Genomic DNA, 19,954 nt, shown 5'->3' on the forward strand with positions numbered 1-19,954 from the left:
GTATATATTTTCCCCTAACTTACGAATACATGTGTACACATGCCCTGTCTCATGGGCCCTGGTCTATATCTAGGTTTTGAGGTTTTGCTAAGAAGTGAAGTCATTTTTTGTTGTGAAATAAATATGAATGAACTCTGCATTAATGTTTAAAAGTAAAGTGCTTCACTGTGAAAACTCTGAATATCTTGAGCATGAGTTGTAAACACACTAAGATCACATTGCTACTTCAATAATCTTGGGAATAGTAAATGACTGGCCTGTAAATGTCTTAGGATCTTCTTCCATGCTTGCTTGAGCTTTTTATTATCTGCAGTTGAGAAAAAAAACATAAGATACCAACCTGATTTCACCAGTGTGTCCTGGAATCCCACCTCCCCAGAGCCTCTACCGCACCAGGGAAAGACAGAAACAGGTTGGGGGTATGGATCAAACTAGCAATGCCCATATCCAGTGGAGAAGCAACCACAGAAGCCAGACCTCTCACCTTTTATGAACAAAGGTCTTTGGTTCATACTCCCAGAGGGACAAAGGACGGGGAACTTTTCAATGGAGGGAACAGGACACAGAATTCTGTTGGTGGGAATTAATTGTATGGAATTGCACCCCTCTCGTCCCACAATCCTGTCAATCATTACTAAATCATTTCCAAGGTTTGTTGCAGTTCATGAATAGTACTAAAAAGAACATAAAATTGTTTTCATCCCAAGTGCAGGTTATCTTCAACACTTTCTTTAGTATGTGAAAGATGTTCTGATTCTTTTTCCAGAACCTTCTAGTTTCTTTAACGTCTCATGTCTGTCTGGGTAAGGATGGATCACTTTTGCCAAAGCATCATATTCTTGGCAATTTTTTCTTGTTCATTTTGATTGAAGAATTTGCTTTTTGCATTCATCAATTTTTTCATGTGCTCCAGCAATACTACATTCTAGTTCTTTATAATTTTTTTCATAATTTTCTTTTTTTTAAGATTTTATTTATTTGTTAATGAGAAAGATAGGAGAGAGAGAAAAAAAACAGACATCACTTGGGTACATGTGCTGCCAGGGATTGAACTTAGGACCTCATGCTTGAGAGTCTAGTGCTTTAGCCACTGCACCACCTCCTGGACCACTCCATAATTTTCCATTCTTGGAGATTCATATCATATCAGCAGTGTTTTGCTCATTGAAAATTCATACTGAGACAATGTGCTCAGCATATGTTGGTACTGGCTATACCCCTCTTCCTGGGATCCAGAATTGCAACATTTAATAAAACATTTTACTAGAATATTGAACCTATGGTTATCTCCAGCACTATCTCCAACAGTAAGGAGACGTTTTCATGACTTCATAGTCAGTCAGTCACGGCTTCCATGGCGTGCACAGCGGTAGCAGCAGCAGAGCCCTGTTCAATCTATTTTGATTCCCAAATCCTTTCCTTCCTATCCTTTGTAGTAAAGTTGCAACTATGTTGCCTGGATCAATAGTATGTTTTATATCCCCTCTTAGAGTTGTCTCCAGGAGACACTAACACTGCCTGGCAAGCTATGTATTGTACCAAAGCAAAGGACTTGCAAGAAGGAGGGAACGGGATGGGACAGAGGGGCTCTAGAGTCCTGGGGCATGATGGTGGAGAAGGAGATAGCTTGGGGGAGAATCTCTTAAAGACACCTATTATAGGGAAATGAGCTGTTGCACCTATGTGTCAGCAACTATACTATAAAATGTTGACCCCTCAATAAAGTAGGGGGAAAGTGGGGTTTGCTTCTCTCACATAGCAGAATGGAAATACAGACATTGTTAGGTCTGTAACTGATACTGTGCCTGTTGGTTTTCACATGTGGTTGAGGCCTAGTTGCAGTTGCAACTGGAGAATTTCCAAGAATATTTCAACCCCAGTTGTTCAATGCACTAAAGAAAAATTAAAATCTTCAAACTCCATCTGGTCCCTCTCATTTCTGCTGCATCATTCAAAACAGACCCCTACATAACCAGAAGTGATGTGAGAGGCAAGAAACCCACTGGTCCTACCCCAGTTATGGGAGGTGAACCAACTGTCAAATTGAGAGAAGGATGTGAGGTGAGGCCACAGTTGTTTTGAGGACATTTCTCTCAGAGCTGAGGGAAGACAGGATTCCTCAGTACTGTCTACAAGGCCTAACTCAGCTGTCTCCTTTCCTAGACTCATCATCTCTTGCTTAACCTGTTCCAAATAGCCTCTGTGCTGTACCTCTAACATACTCCCAACTCAGGAATGTTCTTCCTCTAATATCCATATTGCTTGTCCCTGAGTGAACTTAAGATCTTCACTCACCTTGTTGGGGATACCATCTTGACTGTTTTATATAAAGCTCTTGACAGTGCTTCTCACACTTCTCTTGCCACTTCTCCACATCGCTAGCACTGTCTGGCAAGCTATCTTACTAACTCTGTTTATTATCTGTCTTCCTACTTTAGAGTGTGAACTTCCTAAGAGTCTACATTCTGTTTTCTTTTCTGGTGTGGTCTCAGTACCTAGAGTAGTGCCTGGTGCATAAACTGGACATTGGCACTATTGTTTGAAGACGAGTGAGTAAATGAGCCCACCCACCAGTCAGGTAGTGTCATTCTGCACACTATTCCAGGGTGTGTCAGTTAACAGCAGCATGTTTCCCCAGAATGTGTCAGGGCTCTGAATTTTCAAGCTAGCTCCTGAAGAAAAAAAACAAAAAACCTAAAGTGGGGCTAAAAAGGTTGCATCTTTTGAAAGTGAGAACAAGACTATGTCTTCGGTGACTTTAACACCTAATTTTACACCCAATGGTGCCCCCCCAGAGCCATGCAAAATGGAACAGGAGTTAAAACCCAAGTGAGTTGCCACCAGATTGTATAAAATTAAAATACAGACAACGTTCACTTGGGGTGGTGAGGGTGGGAAGGAATAAATACACTCCTATACTTTCCGAAACTGGCATTATCCATCAAACGAAGATCCCATGACCCCACAGCTCCACTCCTAGAAGGACCCAACAGAAGTGTTTACACTTGACCCATTTGGAGTTTACTTTTGTGTATAATAAAATGAATTGGTTCAGTTTCATTCTTCTTCTGCACATTTCAATCCAATTTTCCCAACACCATTTGGTGAAGAGACTCTCATTTCTCTCCCTTTCTCTCATTTCTCTCCCTTTCTCTCTCTCTCTCTCTCTCTTTCCTCCAGGGTGGGGCTTGGTGCCTGCACTGTAAATCCAAGGCTCCTGGAAGCCATTTTTCCCCATTTTGTTGCCCTTGTTGTTGTTGTTATTGTTGCCATTTATGTTATTGTTGTTGGATAGGACAGAGAGGTCGAGAGAGATGGGGAGACAGAGAGAGGGAGACAAAGATAGACACCTACAGACCTGCTTCATCGCCTGTGAAGTGACTCCCCCCCCCACAGGTGGGGAGCCGGGGGTTCAAACTGGGATCCTTACGCCAGTCGTTGCGCTTCGCACCACGTGCACTTAACCCTGGAAACTCTCCTTCTATATTTAATAGTTTGGGCCACCTTGTCAAAAATTAGATGAGGGCTTACTTCTGGGCTCTCAATTCTAATCCACTGGTCAGTGTGTCAGTTTTTGTTCCAGTACCAAGTAGTTTTGATTACAATGGCCCTATAATATAGTTTGACATCTAGGAGCATGATGCTTCCAATTCTGTTTTTTATTTTATGTTTGCTTGCTTGCCTGCTTTTTCTCAAGATTGCTTTGGAAATTCTAGGTATTTTCTGGTTCCAGATAAACATCTGTAGCTTTTGTTCTATTCTCTTTAAAAAAATATTGGTGGACCTTAATAGGGACTGCATTAAATTTTTTTATGGCTCTGGGTAGAAAAGTCATTTTGATGATGCTAATTCTTCCAATCCATGAACAAGAGAAATCTTTCCACTTCTTTGTATCTTTTTCTATTCCTTTGAATAATGACTCATAATTTTCAGTATACAAGTCCTTCATTTCTCTTTTTATGTTTAACTCTATATATTTTATTATTTTTGCTGCTATAGTTAATGTTAGACCAGAAACTATCAAATACTTAGAAAAAAAATTGGCAGAACTCTTTTCCATCTAAATTTTATAGGCATCTTCAATGACATATTGCAAGGAAGACAAAAACAAAAATAAACCAATGAGACTAAACCAAACTGAAAAGCTTCTGCACAGCAGAAGAAACCACCATCCAAACAAAGAAACTCTTCACAGAATGAAAGATCTTCACATGCCATACACCAGACAAAAGACTAATAATCAAAATATATAAAAAGTTCACCAAACTCACCAGCAAAAACAAAGACCCCATCCAAAAATGGGGAAAGGATATAAACAGAATATTCACCAAAGAGATCCAAAAGGCCAATAGACATAACAAAAAAATAAATGTTCCAAGCCTTTGATTGTTAGAGAAATGCAAATAAAGTAAATAGTGAGATAGCACTTTGCTCCTTTGAGAATGTGATACATCAGAAATGATAGCAACTACAAATACTGGAGAGGTTATGGGGACAAAGGAACCCCTCCTACACTGCTCCTGGGAATGTAAATTGGTCCAACCCCTTTGGAGATCAGAGTGGAGAACTGTCAGGAGGCTAGAAATGAACCTACCTTATGACCCAGCAATCCCTTTCCTGGGGATATATCCTAAGGAACCAAATATACCCATCAAAAAGGATCTGTGTATACCTATGTTCTTAGCAGCACAATTTGTAATAGCCAAAACCTGGAAGCAACCCAGGTGTCCAACACAGATGAGTGGCTGAGAAAGTTGTGGTCTATATACTCAATGGCATACTATTCAGCTATTAAAAATAGTGAATTCACCTTCTTCACCTCATCTTGGATGGAGCTTGAAGATATCATGTTAAGTGAGATCAGCCAGAAAGAGAAGGATGAATATGGGATGATTTCACTCACAGACAGAAGTTGAAAAACAAGATCAGAAAGGAAAACTCTAAGCAGAACTTAGATCGGAGTTGGTGTATTACACCAAAGTAAAGGACTCTGCCGGGGAGTGGGGGGTGGGGGTGTTCAGGGTTCAGGTTCTGGAACATGATGGCAGAAGAGGACCTAGTGGGGATTGTATTGTTATGTGAAAAACTGGGAAATGTTGTGCATGTGCAAACTCTTGTATTAAATGTTAACTGTAAACTATTAATCCCCAATAATTTTTTTTAAATGGTGAATTCACCTTCTTCACCTCATCTTAGATGGAGCTTGAATAAACCATGTAAAGTGAGAAAAGTCAGAAAGAGAAGGATGAATATGAGGTAATCTCACCCATGGACAGAAGCTGAGAAATAAGAACAGAAAGAGGAAACACACAGTGGAACTTGGACTGGTTTGGTGTATTACAACCAAAGTTAAGGAATCTGGGAGGAGGGGACTAGGAGGCTTTTTAGGTTCTGGTGAATGGTAGTGAAGGAGGACCTAGGCTATGGGTGAGAGTGTTTTGCAGAAAATTGAAAAATTTTACACTTGTACCAACAACTGTATCTACTATAAACCATTAACCCCTCCAATAAAAATGTGCTTACATATGTGCACCCCAAACATGGGTCACACCAAATGTACAGCAACACTATTTGTAATAGGCAAACTCTGGAGCAAATTCAGTAAGCTGAGATTGGAGGAGTTATGTAAAAAGATGTGCATGTCAGAGGATCAAAAGTCACAGGTTCGATTCCCACATCACCACAAGCCTTAACTGAGCAATACTATGATAAAAAAAAAAAAAAGCATATAGTAAGTTGGATTTTTAGAAGATGAAAACAAAAAGATGGTATGTTCAAATAGCAGAGTAACATACGGCATATGAAATGCATGATATACAACCACATGGACAGATAAGGATGAATCCTTAGAGCTTGATGTTCAGAAAAAGTTAGATACAACAGAATGCAGAGTATGCTTCTTTTAATATAAGAATATAAACAGATAGAACTAATCCACACTGCTAGAAGCCTAGAATGAGGAACAATAAACATGAACAGAGCTTTAGAAGTTCTGATAACATTATGCTTTGTGATCTGGGTTCTGGTTGCACAGTAATACTTATCTTTTTTTTTTTAATTGATTTAATAATGATCAACAAGACCATAGGATAAGAGGGGTACAATTCCATACAACTCCCACCACCAGAGTTCTGCATCCCATCCCCTCCCCTGATCGCTTTCCTATTCTTTATCCCTCTGGGAGTATGGACCCAGGGTCATTATGAGGTGCAGAAGGTGGAAGGTCTGGCTTCTGTAATTGCTTCTTCAGAAAACATCAGCGGTGGCAGGTCGCAACTTGGTGGCTGAAAAGCTTTAAGATATGAAGCAGAACAAATTGCTTAATAATCAGGAACTTAAAGGTAAGAATAGAGCAGATGAGATTTGGGGGTCTCCCTTTCGGAAAAAGCTAGGAAGTCTACTTTAGCTTTTGAAAATGTTTCAGAGCTAAGTGGTAGTGCATCTGGTAAAGCACACATATTACAACCTAGAACCCAGGTTCAATCCTCTGATCCTCACCTGCAGAGGGAAGGCTTCATGAGTAATCAAGCAGCACTGTAGGTGTCTCTCTTTCTCTCTCACCCTCTGCCTCCCTCCCTTCTCAAGTTCTGTCTTTCTCTATTCAAGGGGTGGTGGGTGGGGGGAGTCAAGCTCTGTATTTACATGTTGACTTTTCTGTAGGTAAAACTTTTTTTGCAAATCAAGATCATGAACTCATGCCAACTGGAGACAAGGCCACTCATTCACAAAAGCCTTGTGTTAGCACAACTGAAACAATTTCAAGAAGCTCTGCTCCAGCACTTGCTGTATGGGGGTGGGGCAGGGTGGAGGGCACCTTCCTTCATGGCCAACACATTTTTGAGATATGTAGGGACAGAGCAGGCATGAAGGGAGAGACCACTGAGGATGATAGTGATGATGCCTCAAGGCAGAAACTGCCTCCAGTCTGAGACAAAATGCAGTCACTTTCAGTAGCCACGGGACTATGCAAGTCAAATCTCTAGTCAGATATCGAGGGTTGGAGAATGACCTTGATTTGTAAACTGAATCTGGAAACTATTATAGAGAGAGCCGTGGCGGGGGGGTGGGGGTGGAGGGAGAGTAGAGAGAAGGACATAAACCTAGGGCAGGTCTTAAGTGATGTCTGAAGCGCAACTGCAGCAGGAAGTCTGGCTGACATAGCAGAGACACCCCCTTACTTCTGTCAATGAAGAAAACTAAACAGGAAAAGAAGGAAGAGAGCACACAGCAAAAGCAAGGCCCCCCTCCAATCCTGTACCAGATCCCCTGCTCTGGAAAGTGCCCTGCAGACAGCTCCCGCTGTGAGGAAGAAAATAACTAAAGAAAAAAGAAGCAGCCCAGCCCATAGCAAACTACTTCTTTGGAGAAACCATTGTGTTGGGAGGAAAGAGCAAAACTCTGCCTTGGAAAGAGAATCCTCCTTAGAGGCAAGGCCGTGATACACCGGGTAAAGTGCACACAGTACTAAGCACAAGGACCTGTGCAAGGACCTGAGTTGGAGCCCCTGGCTGCCCACCTGCAGGAGGGGAAGAAGCTTCCTGAATGGTGAAGCAGATCTTCAGGTGTCTTTTTCTCTCTGTTTCCCCCTCCTCTCTCAATTTCTCTCTGTCCTATCCAGTAAAATGGACAAAAAAAAAAAAAGGCCCCCAGGAGCAGTGGATTTGTAGTGCTGTCAATAAGTCCTAGCAATAAGTAACCCTGGAGGCAGAGAGAGAGAGAGAGAGAGAGGAGAGGAAGACTTCTCAGAAGTCCTAGGGTAGAGAGCACCTGGGGTAATCTGAGAAGCAATGAATCAGCCAAAGATTTGCATGATCTCCAGGCTTCCAGAGAACAGAATCTCCAGTCCTTTTTTCCCCATGCTCCAGAAAAGCCCAGCAGAAGCCACCAGGAGAAAACACCTGCAGCACCATCAGGCTGATTACGGTGTCCTGTCCTTAATGGCACACAAGAACCTGTGTTATTATGATGGCCTCAGATTCTGTGGCTTCTAGCCAGTCTTCCCAGAGTCAGGGCAAGAATGGGATTGGGAGTGGGAGTTGGAGAGCACAGCAAGCCTGGGACTGAGCAAGAGTTAGCAGGAATCTTCAGGCCACCTCTAGCCTGCGCACGGCTTGTGGTCAGGGAACAAGTTTGGGCAGGTGTTAAGGCTATCTTTTGTATGTTCTCTCCATATGAAGAATACTACACCAACAGAAAGAAAAATAAACATGATTTTTCCTTGTGTCCTCTCTCAAGAATGTCCCAAACAGGTTTGCCAAAAGATGGAATTGGGGGAATTGGGGGGGGGGGGGCGGCAGGCAGTGACACATCCTGTCAAGTGCACCTCCTACCATATGCAAAGACCCACATTTGAGACCGGTTAAGGATCCTGGTTTGAGCCCCCGGTGAAGGAGGCTGTGAAGCAGGTCTGCAGGTGTCTGTCTTTCTCTCCCCCTCTTTCCATTTCTCTCTGTCCTATCCAACAACAACATCAATACAAATAACAACAATAACTACAACAATAAAACAACAGGGGCAACAAAAGGGAATAAATAAATATTAAAAAAATAAAATTTAAAAAAATATTCAATGGATAAAAAAAGATCCAGGTTCACCACTCTTTTGAACCCATTGAGAACTGGTGCAAGCCCAGAGAGAGAAGAGGAAAAGAAGAGGGACATATGGAAGTAGTTATGTTGTCATGAGTGGCGTGGAGGGGAAGAGAGGATTGGATCAGGAAGAAAAAGGGGGCAACTACGTATAAGTGGCTGTGACTGACCTGTGAATTTTCTAGTTCTCCTTTGTTTTATTTTGGAAGTTTTATTTATTTATGAACTTGTCCATTTCTAACAGGTTCTCTAGCTTAGTGGTATATAGTTAGTTGTTCATAGAAGCTTCACATGATACTCTGGATTTCTGTGCTGTCCGTTGTGATATTTTCTCTCTTATTTACAATCCTATTTATTTGAGTCTCCTCCCTCTTTTTTTTTTTTAAGTGGGTCTGGCTAAGGGTTTGTCCATTTTGTTTACTCTTTTGAAGAACCAATATTTAGCTTCATTGACCTTTTGTATGCTTGCCTCTTTCTTATTTTTGATGTTGTTTATTTCAGACCGCCCTTGTTTTACAGGCATAGGTCACAGCAGTTTGTTCCTTTTTAACTACCTCCGCAACCACCTGCACTAGTACATATTTTCTATCCCCATCAAACTTCACTTGATAGTCATCTTTATCCAACTCAGTTGTTTCTTGCCAAGAAGACAGGAGGAGTAGTTCACAGGATGAAGCACATGCTTGCTGTGCATGCTGCCCAGGTTTGAGTCCCAGCACCACATAGGAGGTGCTATGGCACTGGAAGAAGCTCTGTTTCTGTAATGTCTTTCTCTGTGTGTCTGTCCACCTGAATGAAAAAGCAGTCAGGAGCAGTGAAGTCGTCCATGCACAAGGCTCAACTCTGCCATGCACCCAATCTACTTTCAAGCCTACCTACTGCTTTGGAGGAAGCTTCAGTGCTGTGATATCTTTCTGTCTCTGTCTCTCTTTGTCTATCTAAAAAACGCCAGCCCAGAGCAGTGAACCTACAGAATCAACAAGCACACAAAAGAGTTATCTTGCTAGAAACCGATTGTTCCACTATCTAACAATCTTTAGCTAACTCTTCACTTTCCACATTTTCTTCTGAGTCCGAGGCAAATAATACCAGCCAAAGTGCATACAACCTGTGTTTCTCCAGTCTGAGGCTTTAAAAGGATTATACTAAGCCCTTAATTACCCCCTCTTTGCTTTCTCTTCCCTTCCCTGGAGAGAGATCATGGAGGGGAAGGACTAGAAATCATGGAGTCACTCTCTAGCAGGCATGAAGTACTCCTAATCTACCATGGCCAATTAGGATAAACCCTGGCTTTTCAAGAGAATCACTAGGGATGCTTTAAAAAAAAAAAATCTGATACCTGGGTCCTCCATCACAGCAAGTAGGTCAGATACTCTTGGGATATCTGATTAGTATCAGGCTAGGATTTTTTTCAAAACTCTGTTGATAAAGAAGTATTGTGAGCTACAGTTACCCATGAGTCTTTGCTGAGCCTCTCTGGTGGCAGCCAGGTGTCAGGCCACATGATTATAGCAGACAAGAACAGCAAAAATCATTCACATTCTCCCACTTGCTTCTTTCCTCCATTGCCTTCCCTGCCCTTAGAGGCAAGACTTCCATCACTCTAGAAACTTCTAAGCATACAGGATATTTTTCCCTCCTTTAGTAAATTCCCCTGCATATTACTTAGGAGTTAACACTTCAGTCACTATCATTCATTCAGAAAATGTAAATCACCTTTTTGCTCTGAGTTAATCACTTCCCATTTTCCCTGAAGTGATTCAGAAATTCAGAGCTCCCTGACAGCAGTGGGCAGGTGTTTAGGACCATGGATATACCCCACGGTTCCACTAATGGAGAAATGCACCTTAAGAGGTAACTATCAGAGGAAACAACAACAATAAAAATCAGCATTTACTCCATCATAAATAAATAGGCCTCTCTCTGAAAGTACATTTTTACTTCTCTAGATTTCAAACTGTTAAAACACACAATAAGTTCTAACCTTGTTTCCATCAACTGTTTCAGAAATTGCACAGCTTTCAAAGTACTAGGTTGGAGCATTTTGTTGCTGCATGGAAACCATAGCAACAATCATCCTTGGGTACAAAATGTACCTGCACATATGGTCCATAAAATTTTAGTGCCTGATAGCTCACTGGTAAGCACACAGAAAGGAACATACAAGATCTAGGACAGAGAGCCATTGAATCATAAATGTTCTTTTTTTTTTTTTTCTTACCAGAACACTGCTCAACTCTGGCTTATGGAGGTGCAGGGAATTGAACCTGGGACTTTGGAGTCACAGGCATGAGAGTCTCTTTGCATAACCATTATGTTATCTCCCCCGCCCAAATGTTCACTTTCTAAGTGAACTTTTTATGGTTATTAAATAATAAGCATCCTCACCAGTCATCTTAGCAGAAGCTAATTCAGTCATTCATTCAACAGACATTTCCTTGAGTGTCTGTGTACCCAATACTGTGCTATCAGCTGGAGACACAAATAAATCATGGGCTCAGTCCCCCAAATCTATGATCTACAGCCAAGCATATAAATAGACAATAATTGGAACCAAACATAACCATCCAGAAAGATTTGTGTTTACATATGTTCATAGCAGCTCAATTTGTAATAGCTAAAATTTGTAATAGCAACCCAGGTGTCCAACAGATGAGTGGCTGAGCAAGTTGTGGTCTATATACACAATGGAATACTATTCAGCTATTAAAAATGGTGATTTCACCATTTTCAGCCCATCTTGGATGGAGCTTGAAGATATCATATTAAGTGAAATAAGTCAGAAACAGAAGGACGAATTTGGAATGATCTCATTCACAGGCAGAAGTTGAAAAACAAGATCAGAAGGGAAAAAAAACTAAGCAGAACTTGGACTGGAGTTGGTGTGTTGCACCAAAGTAAAAGACTCTGGGGCTGGGCGGGGTGGGGTAGGGTACAGGTCCTATAACATGATGGCAGAGGAGGACCTAGTGGGGTTGTATTGTTATGTGGAAAACTAGGAAATGTTATGCATGCACCAACTATTGTATTTACTAGATGTCTACTGTAAGACATTAATCCCCAAATAAAGAAAAAAAAAAGACACTATTTTTTCCAAATGTTTTTCTTCTCTCTGGTATATTCTTTTTCCATATAGCTGTCTGTAATTTTTTAAAATATTTTTTCCTTTTCAAAAATCTTTTATTTATTTATTACTGAATAGAGGCAGAAATTGAGAGGGGGAGGGTAGACAGATAGGGAAAGAGACAGAGACACCTACAACCCTGCTTCACCATTCATAAAGCTTTCTCACTGCTGATAGAGATCAGTCCTGTGATGGAAGTCCTCTGCTCTACCACTGAGCTCTCCTGGCCCCCTAACACCTAGTGCTTACTCCCATCTTAAAGAACTCTGCACTTCGTATTATAGTTACTTTTTTAAAACTTATTTATTTATTCATGAGAAAGATAGGAGAAGAGAAAGAACCAGACAGCATTCTGATACATGTACTGCCAAGGATTGAACTCAGGATCTCATGGTTGAGAATCCAATGTTTTATCCACTGAGCCACCTCCCGGACCACTATAGTTACTTGTTTACATATCTGTACTCCATCACCAGACCATGAGCTACTTAAGACCAAGAGTCATGTCACTTCCATCTTTGTCTCTCTAATAACTAGTACATTTCAAAACTAATTTCTGACTGTTGAACGGATAAGTGACTGAGATGCTCATAGGAAATTACAAGAATACAGTAGAGAGACACCGAGAGACATCCTGTAAGGTGGCTACTAGGTGGCAAAGTCTCAAATGATAAGTTCAAGTTATCCAGACTCAGGCTGCTTAAGAGGTCAAAAAAGATATTCCAAGCAGAAGGGTGATATGGTCTACATTAAGACATTCACAGTAAGATTGTGTTGATAGCGTATAAAGTGTAGATAAGGTATGAGGAGAGGTCAAACAGCTAGAATAATGCCACCAAACAAGGTCACAGAGTACAGGGAATTCTGACTAGATGAAGTTCAAACTTTTCTCCTTTATTCCAATCTAAATGACTAAACACAAGAGTTGGAAGAGCCCAGGAGTTCATCACCTTGAGCTGCATACTTGTTTCCAACATGTATGACAGCTCCTAAGACACAGATCACATTGAAAACCCTTTTATGCCATAAGAACCATTCCATACCCTGCCCTGTGAGATTCAATGAAAGGGAGGAGGGGAGCCAAGGGCCACCTGCTTGGTACTTATGGAAGGTCACACCTATACTCTAGAGATAGGGAAAGCCCCGTATCCAGTATGATTTGCTCAACTTCTGCTCAGCCTTTTCCTGAAACATAACTCATCTTCTTCAACTTAGCCAGGCCTGAGAAGTCAGTTGCCAATTTCTCTCTTAGTCTATTTTTTAAAAATATTAATTTCGTGGCTTAATCATTTACATTCACTGTAAATAATATCTCACTTATGATCATCCTAGAACTTCAGGAAATTCCATTATCTCTTAAAAATCAACTGGTAATATATAGTCATTAAGTAATTAAATCCACCTCCATGTAATGAGTACTTTCTCTTCATCAGGTACTCCACTGGAGTCTGGAGACTCAAAGATGAGTGAGACATGATCCTTAACTCTTCAGCTGCTCATGGGCTGATGAAGGAAGCTTTAGGAGATGGGCACACTGATGATGTGAGGGTGGTGTGGGGGCAATGGTTGAGCTACTAAAGCCAGCACTTCTCAGAAGAAATGTTCACCTGGGAGCTGGCTAGCAATGCTTAGCCCTAGGCCCCTTTTCCAGGTCAAATGAATTGGAACCCAAGAGGTAGGGCCCAGCAGTCTGAGTTTTAATGGGCCCTGCCCAGCGGGTTGGCACTCACTTCGGTTGAGGACATTCTGACCTGTAATCCCTGCTGAACTGCACCAGACCTGCATTAAGGACTCATCATCAATGGCCAGTCTTTCTCTGTTCAACTTCTTTTATCTTGATAGGGAACAACAGGAAGAAACGGACATACCAACCCACAGTCATACATCCAAAATGAACTGAAATGCTATTTTTACCACATAGGACAACACCAGAAACCTCTCCAAAACTAGCAGAAGGAAGGGACTTCATGAGTATCAGTGTAGCATGCATTAAACTGGCCAGAACCACTGCAGTATTTAAGGTCTAAAGAATCAGCGTAATGTCTTCCTTGTTTCTGCTATAGCCCCTGCCACTTGGAAGGGGGCAAGTAAGCCATTTGAACTTAGCCCTTTTGAAAAACAAGCAAATACTGCAGAGTTATGTCAGTGTGGGCATGGAAATGAGATAGACTGAAATAATAAACAGCTTGAATTAGGAAAATAAAGGTGAGGGGGAGAAAGATCAAAATCTATGCACTGGTTCTGCAAACCTATGGTGGTGCTAAAATTCAAGCTCATTTCTTGCTTTCTGGAGTTCTAGTAAAAGGGATCTGGCCACCACAGGCAGTTCAAGGCTCCTGGCCTGGGTTTCTGGCTTACTGCCAAGTGTCATTAGTGACCTATTTTCACTGCAGTGAGACCAGCCATGTCTGCAGGCCCCTGAATCAGCAGTTTCTTCCCTGTACTCGCTCTAGGCTGGCAAAGCTGAAAGTGCCACCCCCACTTTCTCCCTGAGCTGGGGAGAGTACTGTTTTGTTAGAAAGATGTTGACTTTGACCCCAGGCTGCCCAGAGAGTCCAGCTGTCATGTCTTCTCCAAATAAGCTGCTGAACTTGGAATTATCTTGGTCTAATAATTAATCAGGACTAAAAATAGTCCCAATTTTCCTGGGCTTTATTTAAATCCTACTCAGGGGAGAGAGGTAATCTTTGAAAACAAAAGTGCCAGACCATAGTTTGTAACGTATTAAAAATAAGAAAATTAATTGCACACACTTCCCCCCCCCAAAAAAAAAGAAGAAAGAAAAAAATAAGCTTTTGAGATGCACATTTGAGATCATCCATTCTTGGTGGATATTTAAAGCAGCCAAGACATGTATTCAGAAATTTTCTGAAAATACTCATAAACACAAATTCAAGAGTCTCTCTAATGGTTGACAGCTACAAAAGTCAGCCTGTTGCCAGGCAGATTAGACACTGAGCAGAGTTCCACCAGAGGGCACTTTCTCCTCTCTTCCGGCTCCAAATAAGTGCTCCCAGAATTCTTGGTTTTGCCTTCTACCAAGTGGGGTGCTAAAAGCTCATGCTGGGCAGCTTGAGGAATACTGCCTCTGGGATGGTTTCCTAGCAGCCATCACTAGGCAGACGTTATCCCTGCGACATGGGAGAGACAACTTCAAATGAAGGGGGATCAAGCAAAATATTAAATATCAAAAGGAAAATACAAATAAATCAAGATGGATTTCTCTCCATAGTCATCTTTGTATTTACTTTCTTGACACTCTCCTGTTAAGAATGTGATATGAAAATGAATGTATATTCACACAAACTGTCTCTTCCTACACCCTTTCCATGGCCTACATTGCTGCTCTTTCTTCCCCAGTTCAAAACATACTTGTCACACCTCCACGAAGGCATCCAGGGACAAGTTGTTGATAAATGCATGAATAGACTTGCTCCATCAAAAAGCAAGAGAAGAATAAGAACAAGAAAGGGAGAACTGATGCAAGATGAATGGGTAAGGTTTAACACAAAGACTTCTTTCTACTCATGCACTTGAGTTGGGAGATCAAGACCCAACCATTCATCACCAGAAACAATAAAGTGAGGAGCTGGGTTATTCCCTCTGAACATCTCATGTGGAGGCAGGGAAAACCATTGCTACTTCAGTAGTTGTCTAAAAAGTTGGGGCTAGAAAAGCTCCTGGATACTTTTGGGGGTGGGGGTACGGAGCAGCAACAGCTGTGTTTCTCTCTTCTCCTCTCCCAGGTCAGCTAGGAATACCAAAGAAAATCATCTGGGACTGCAACAAGACAGGACTAGAACGACTTCAGAAACCCATCAAATCACTGGTGAGTGCAAATACATGTGGCTGGCAAACAGAGAGGAGCCTAGGGAGAGATTAAGTGGCTGGTAACAGTCCCACAGTTTATCAGTTGAGACACCACCTACAGTCTTTTTCACCAACAAACACATGGCTGAAGGAAGGAGAGGACTCCCCTAAGACTCACCAAATGCAACTGTGAGTCTCCATTGCTACTGTCCTCAGAAGCTGCAGCAGCATGGGGGAGGCCCTGTGCTGACACCATAGAACAGAGAACTAGCCAGGAAACTCAGGAGAAGATCTATACCTCCATGGCCTAGCAGTGGAGCTGTAACAGTCTCTTTGCATAACCACTATATTATCTCTGCCCCACCCTACTTTATCTCATGGTCAGGAGTGAGGGATTAAACTAAGAAGCTACTTAAAGTTTAAAAGCCCTCCAGTTTCCATAGGCTACAGGGGAGAAAAAGAACAAAAGAGGTTTTTAAACCACTGTGCTCCAACTAGGGGTTAAAATAATATTAAAACAACTGTCAATTTCCACAAGTGTGAACCCTTTCATTACTTTACTTAGACCCAAGACAATCCAGGCAAGAGTGATCAGTAATTTTAAAAGTACTGAGAGAGGGACCTCATAACATACTATATAGAATGGTTAAACCAAAAACATATTGGAGAAATGAACTAGGAGAAGAGTACAGCTCAAAGCCCCCCCAAAGGTTGAAGCACAAAATAATGAGGTCAACATCCAAACACTAGTTAAAAATAATCACAGGAGTGAGTAAAGAGTTTGAAGGAATTGTCATCATAAATGCAGAAACAACGAATAACACTCTGGAAGAAAACACTAATTATCTCAAGGTTATTAGAGAGCTGAAAGCTGAAATAGCTGAGCTAAGAACACAACTAGCTGAACAAGCTAAAACAGTATCAGAACAGGGTAACAAAATAGATGAACTCCAGAAAACAGTAGAGGGGAAAGAGAATAGAATAAATAAGGCTGAAGACAGAATTAGCAAGATAGAGGACAAATTAGAGACAACTAAAAAAGAAGTAAGAGATCTCAAAAAGAGATTAAGAAATACTGAAAACAACAACAGAGATCTATGGGATGACTTCAAAAGAAATAATATACGCATTATTGGCTTACCAGAGGAAGAAAGAGAGGGAGGGGAAGAAAGCATTCTTCAGGACATAATAGCTGAGAACTTCTCTAGTCTAGACAACATCAAAGACATGAAGGTTCAAGAAGTCCAGAGGGTCCCAAACAGAAATAACCCAGACTTAAAGACACCAAGACACATCAGATTTAGAATGAACAGGAATAATGATAAAGAAAGGATCCTGAAGGTTGCAAGAGAAAAACCAAAAGTCACCTACAGAGAGAAACCCATAAGATTAGCAGCAGACTTCTCCACACAAACACTACAGGCCAGAAAAGAATGGCAAGATATCTAGCAGGTGCTCAATGAGACAGGCTTTTTTCAACCAAGACTACTGTATCCTGCTAGACTGTCATTCAGACTAGATGGAGGCATAAAAACCTTCTCAGACAAGCAACAGTTGAAAGAATCAACTACCACCAAGCCTGCCATGAGAAAAATTCTGAAAGGTCTCCTATAAACAGTCAGACGACCATAAATATGCCATATATCAGAACACTCTAAAAAATCTACAAGAATGGCATTAAAATATCTTCAAATGTTGATATCAATAAATGTCAATGGCCTGAATTTACCTATTAAAAGGCACAGAGTAGGAAGAGGGATCAGAAAACACAACCTAACAATATGCTGTCTACAGGAAACCCACCTAACTCAACAAGACAAACAAAGACTTAAAGTGAAAGGATGGAAAACTACCATACAAGCCAATGGCCCACACAAAAGGGCAGGAACAGCTATTCTCATATCTGACATGATAGACTTTAAAATAAATAAAATTTAAAAAGGTAGGGATGGTAACTACTTAATGCTCAGTGGATTAGTCAATCAAGACGACTTAACAATTATTAACATCTACTGAGATGTTAATGAGAAGCCATCTAAATACATCAAACATCTACTGAAAGAGCTACAGCAATATATTAACAGCAACACAGTCATAGTAGGGGACTTCAGCACCCCACTCTCTCAACTTGACAGATCATCCAGGCAGAAAATCAATAAAGACATGAGGGAGCTAAATGAGGAGATAGATGAACTAGAACTATTGGACATTTTCAGAGTCATTCATCCCAAGAAACTGGAAAACACATTTTACTCAAGTCCACATGAGTCATTCTCAAGGATAGACCACATGTTAGGCCACAAAGAGAGCATCAGCAAATTCAAAACATTGAAATCATCCCAAGCATCTTCTCAGACCACAGTGGAATTAAACTAACAGTTAACAATCAACAAAAGATTAGTAACAGTCCCAAAATGTGGAAGCTCAACAGTACACTACTTAACAACTACTGGGTCCAAGAGGAAATAAAGGAAGAAATCAAAACGTTTCGAGAGTTCAATAAAAATTAAGATCCAAGCTATCAAAATATTTGGGACACAGCTAAGGCAGTACTATGAGGGATGTTCATAGCCATATAAGCACATATTAGGAAACAACAAAAAGCACAAATAAACAACCTTATTGCACATCTTAAAGACCTAGAATATTTTTTAATATTTATTTATTTATTTATTTTCCCTTTTGTTGCCCTTGTTGTTTTATTGTTGCAGTTATTGTTGTCCTTATTGATGTCATCATTGTCATATAGGACCAAGAGAAATGGAGAGAGGAGGGGAAAACATAGAAGGGGAGAGAAAGATAAACACCTGCAGACCTGTGAAGCGACCCCCTGCAGGTGAGGAGCCAGGGGCTTGAACCAGGATCCTTATGCTGGTCCTTGTGCTCCGCACCACCCGCTGTGCTACCACCAGACTCCCATGGATTACTTTTAATTGGATACTTTTGACTTTTGCTTTCTTTATGCTGTTCTATAAGGAGCATATGTTGTTTATACAGTAAGACTGTATTATAGTTTCTTTTTGTGTATCTGTTCCTCCCTCTCTGATATAAAATGAAGGGAATGCTAGCTAGGGAGTGATAGAAACACACACATACAAGTCCCCCATGCCCAGAAAACAAATACACTAAATAAAATAAACTAGTCTGAGCTCTGGAAAAGACCAGTGGAAGAGATGTGAAACCAGAGATTCTTTGAGGACACTTGTAGCACTTTGTGGAAGAAAAGGTTCCTGAGCTCAGAACTCTGCCCTACCATGGCCCTTATCTCAGATGAGTCAGGCCCTTATCTGAGATGTGTGTTCAGCAAACTCTGCTGTGCTTACTTACTAGATGAGGCAAGCCTGAGTCAGAGAAGGAGAGCAAGTTTGTTTCTGGAGTCTGTATGGAGGAGGAAAGAATACCAAAACATAACAAAAGTTGAGTCTGAAGTCAGTGGAGGACTTTGCAATGTGAAGGTTCTGTGAAAGGAAGAGACATCCCAGAATGCAAGTGTGTGGACTCCTGCTTGAGTGTATTTTTTTAAATTTTTTAAATCTTTATTTATTGGATAGAGATAGCCAGAAATCAAGATGGTTATAGGGAGAGAGACAGACACCTGCAGCACTGCTTCACCACTCGCAAAGCTTTCCTCCTACAGGTGGGGGTTGGGGGCTTGAACCTGGGTCCTTGCGCATTATAATAGGTACGCTCAACGAGGTGTGCCACCACCCGGCCCCTCCTGCTTCAGTGTATTTGCCTTTGGGTAAGAATCACAAAGAATAAGCCAAAAAAACCATGATACTTAGCAAAGAAATATACACTAATCATTCTGAAAATCTTGCACTCTCCTCAGAAGTATCTAACAGACTTTACAATGCATTTTCTTCACTTTCATGCAGTAAATGTGTTATAAGAGTGCAGGAGGTCAGAGCTTTATTATTAAAATTCTAGTAAGCATTCCAGGCCCTAGGCTTGGAAATGCATGCAAATCTTCTCATTTGAATAGTTGATTTAATATTGTTATTTTGACCCTGTATCATTTGGTTTGAGCTCAGGTCTAATGAAGCCCCAGGAGTTGGTTTTACTCCATATAGGCTTGTTAGTATCAGAAAGAGAATTTTCTCCAGAGTCACAAAACTCTTCTCCTGAGCATTAACCTAGAAATGTCACAAGGAACAGGAGGCATGATAATTTCTGGGTAAAGGACCCTGCATCCACGTCCCACTGAGACAGCAACCTCACGTTCCTATAAACAGGAAACTGTGGTCATTTGGGAGTGGAGCTTGGTTTGGCAAAAGTGATGCAGAGTAAAAAATTGCCAGACATGAAAGACAAAAAGAAGATGACTTATAACTGGCTCTGTGGCTGGCAGTCACCCAGAGAAACAGAGATGACTGTGGCCTGTGGCTCTTCAGAGGCAGGACAAAGAGGAAAAGGCAATGGAAACACCTAG

General features: G+C 41.2%; 1 pseudogene; it reads right to left on the bottom strand.

Moving 5' to 3' along the window:
• Nucleotides 1-634: 634 nt before the first annotated feature.
• On the bottom strand, nt 635-13,457 carry LOC103108036 (THO complex subunit 7 homolog; annotated as a pseudogene).
• Nucleotides 13,458-19,954: the final 6,497 nt, after the last annotated feature.

This window comes from Erinaceus europaeus, chromosome 7, assembly GCF_950295315.1.
Source record: "Erinaceus europaeus chromosome 7, mEriEur2.1, whole genome shotgun sequence".
NCBI lineage: Eukaryota > Metazoa > Chordata > Mammalia > Eulipotyphla > Erinaceidae > Erinaceus > Erinaceus europaeus.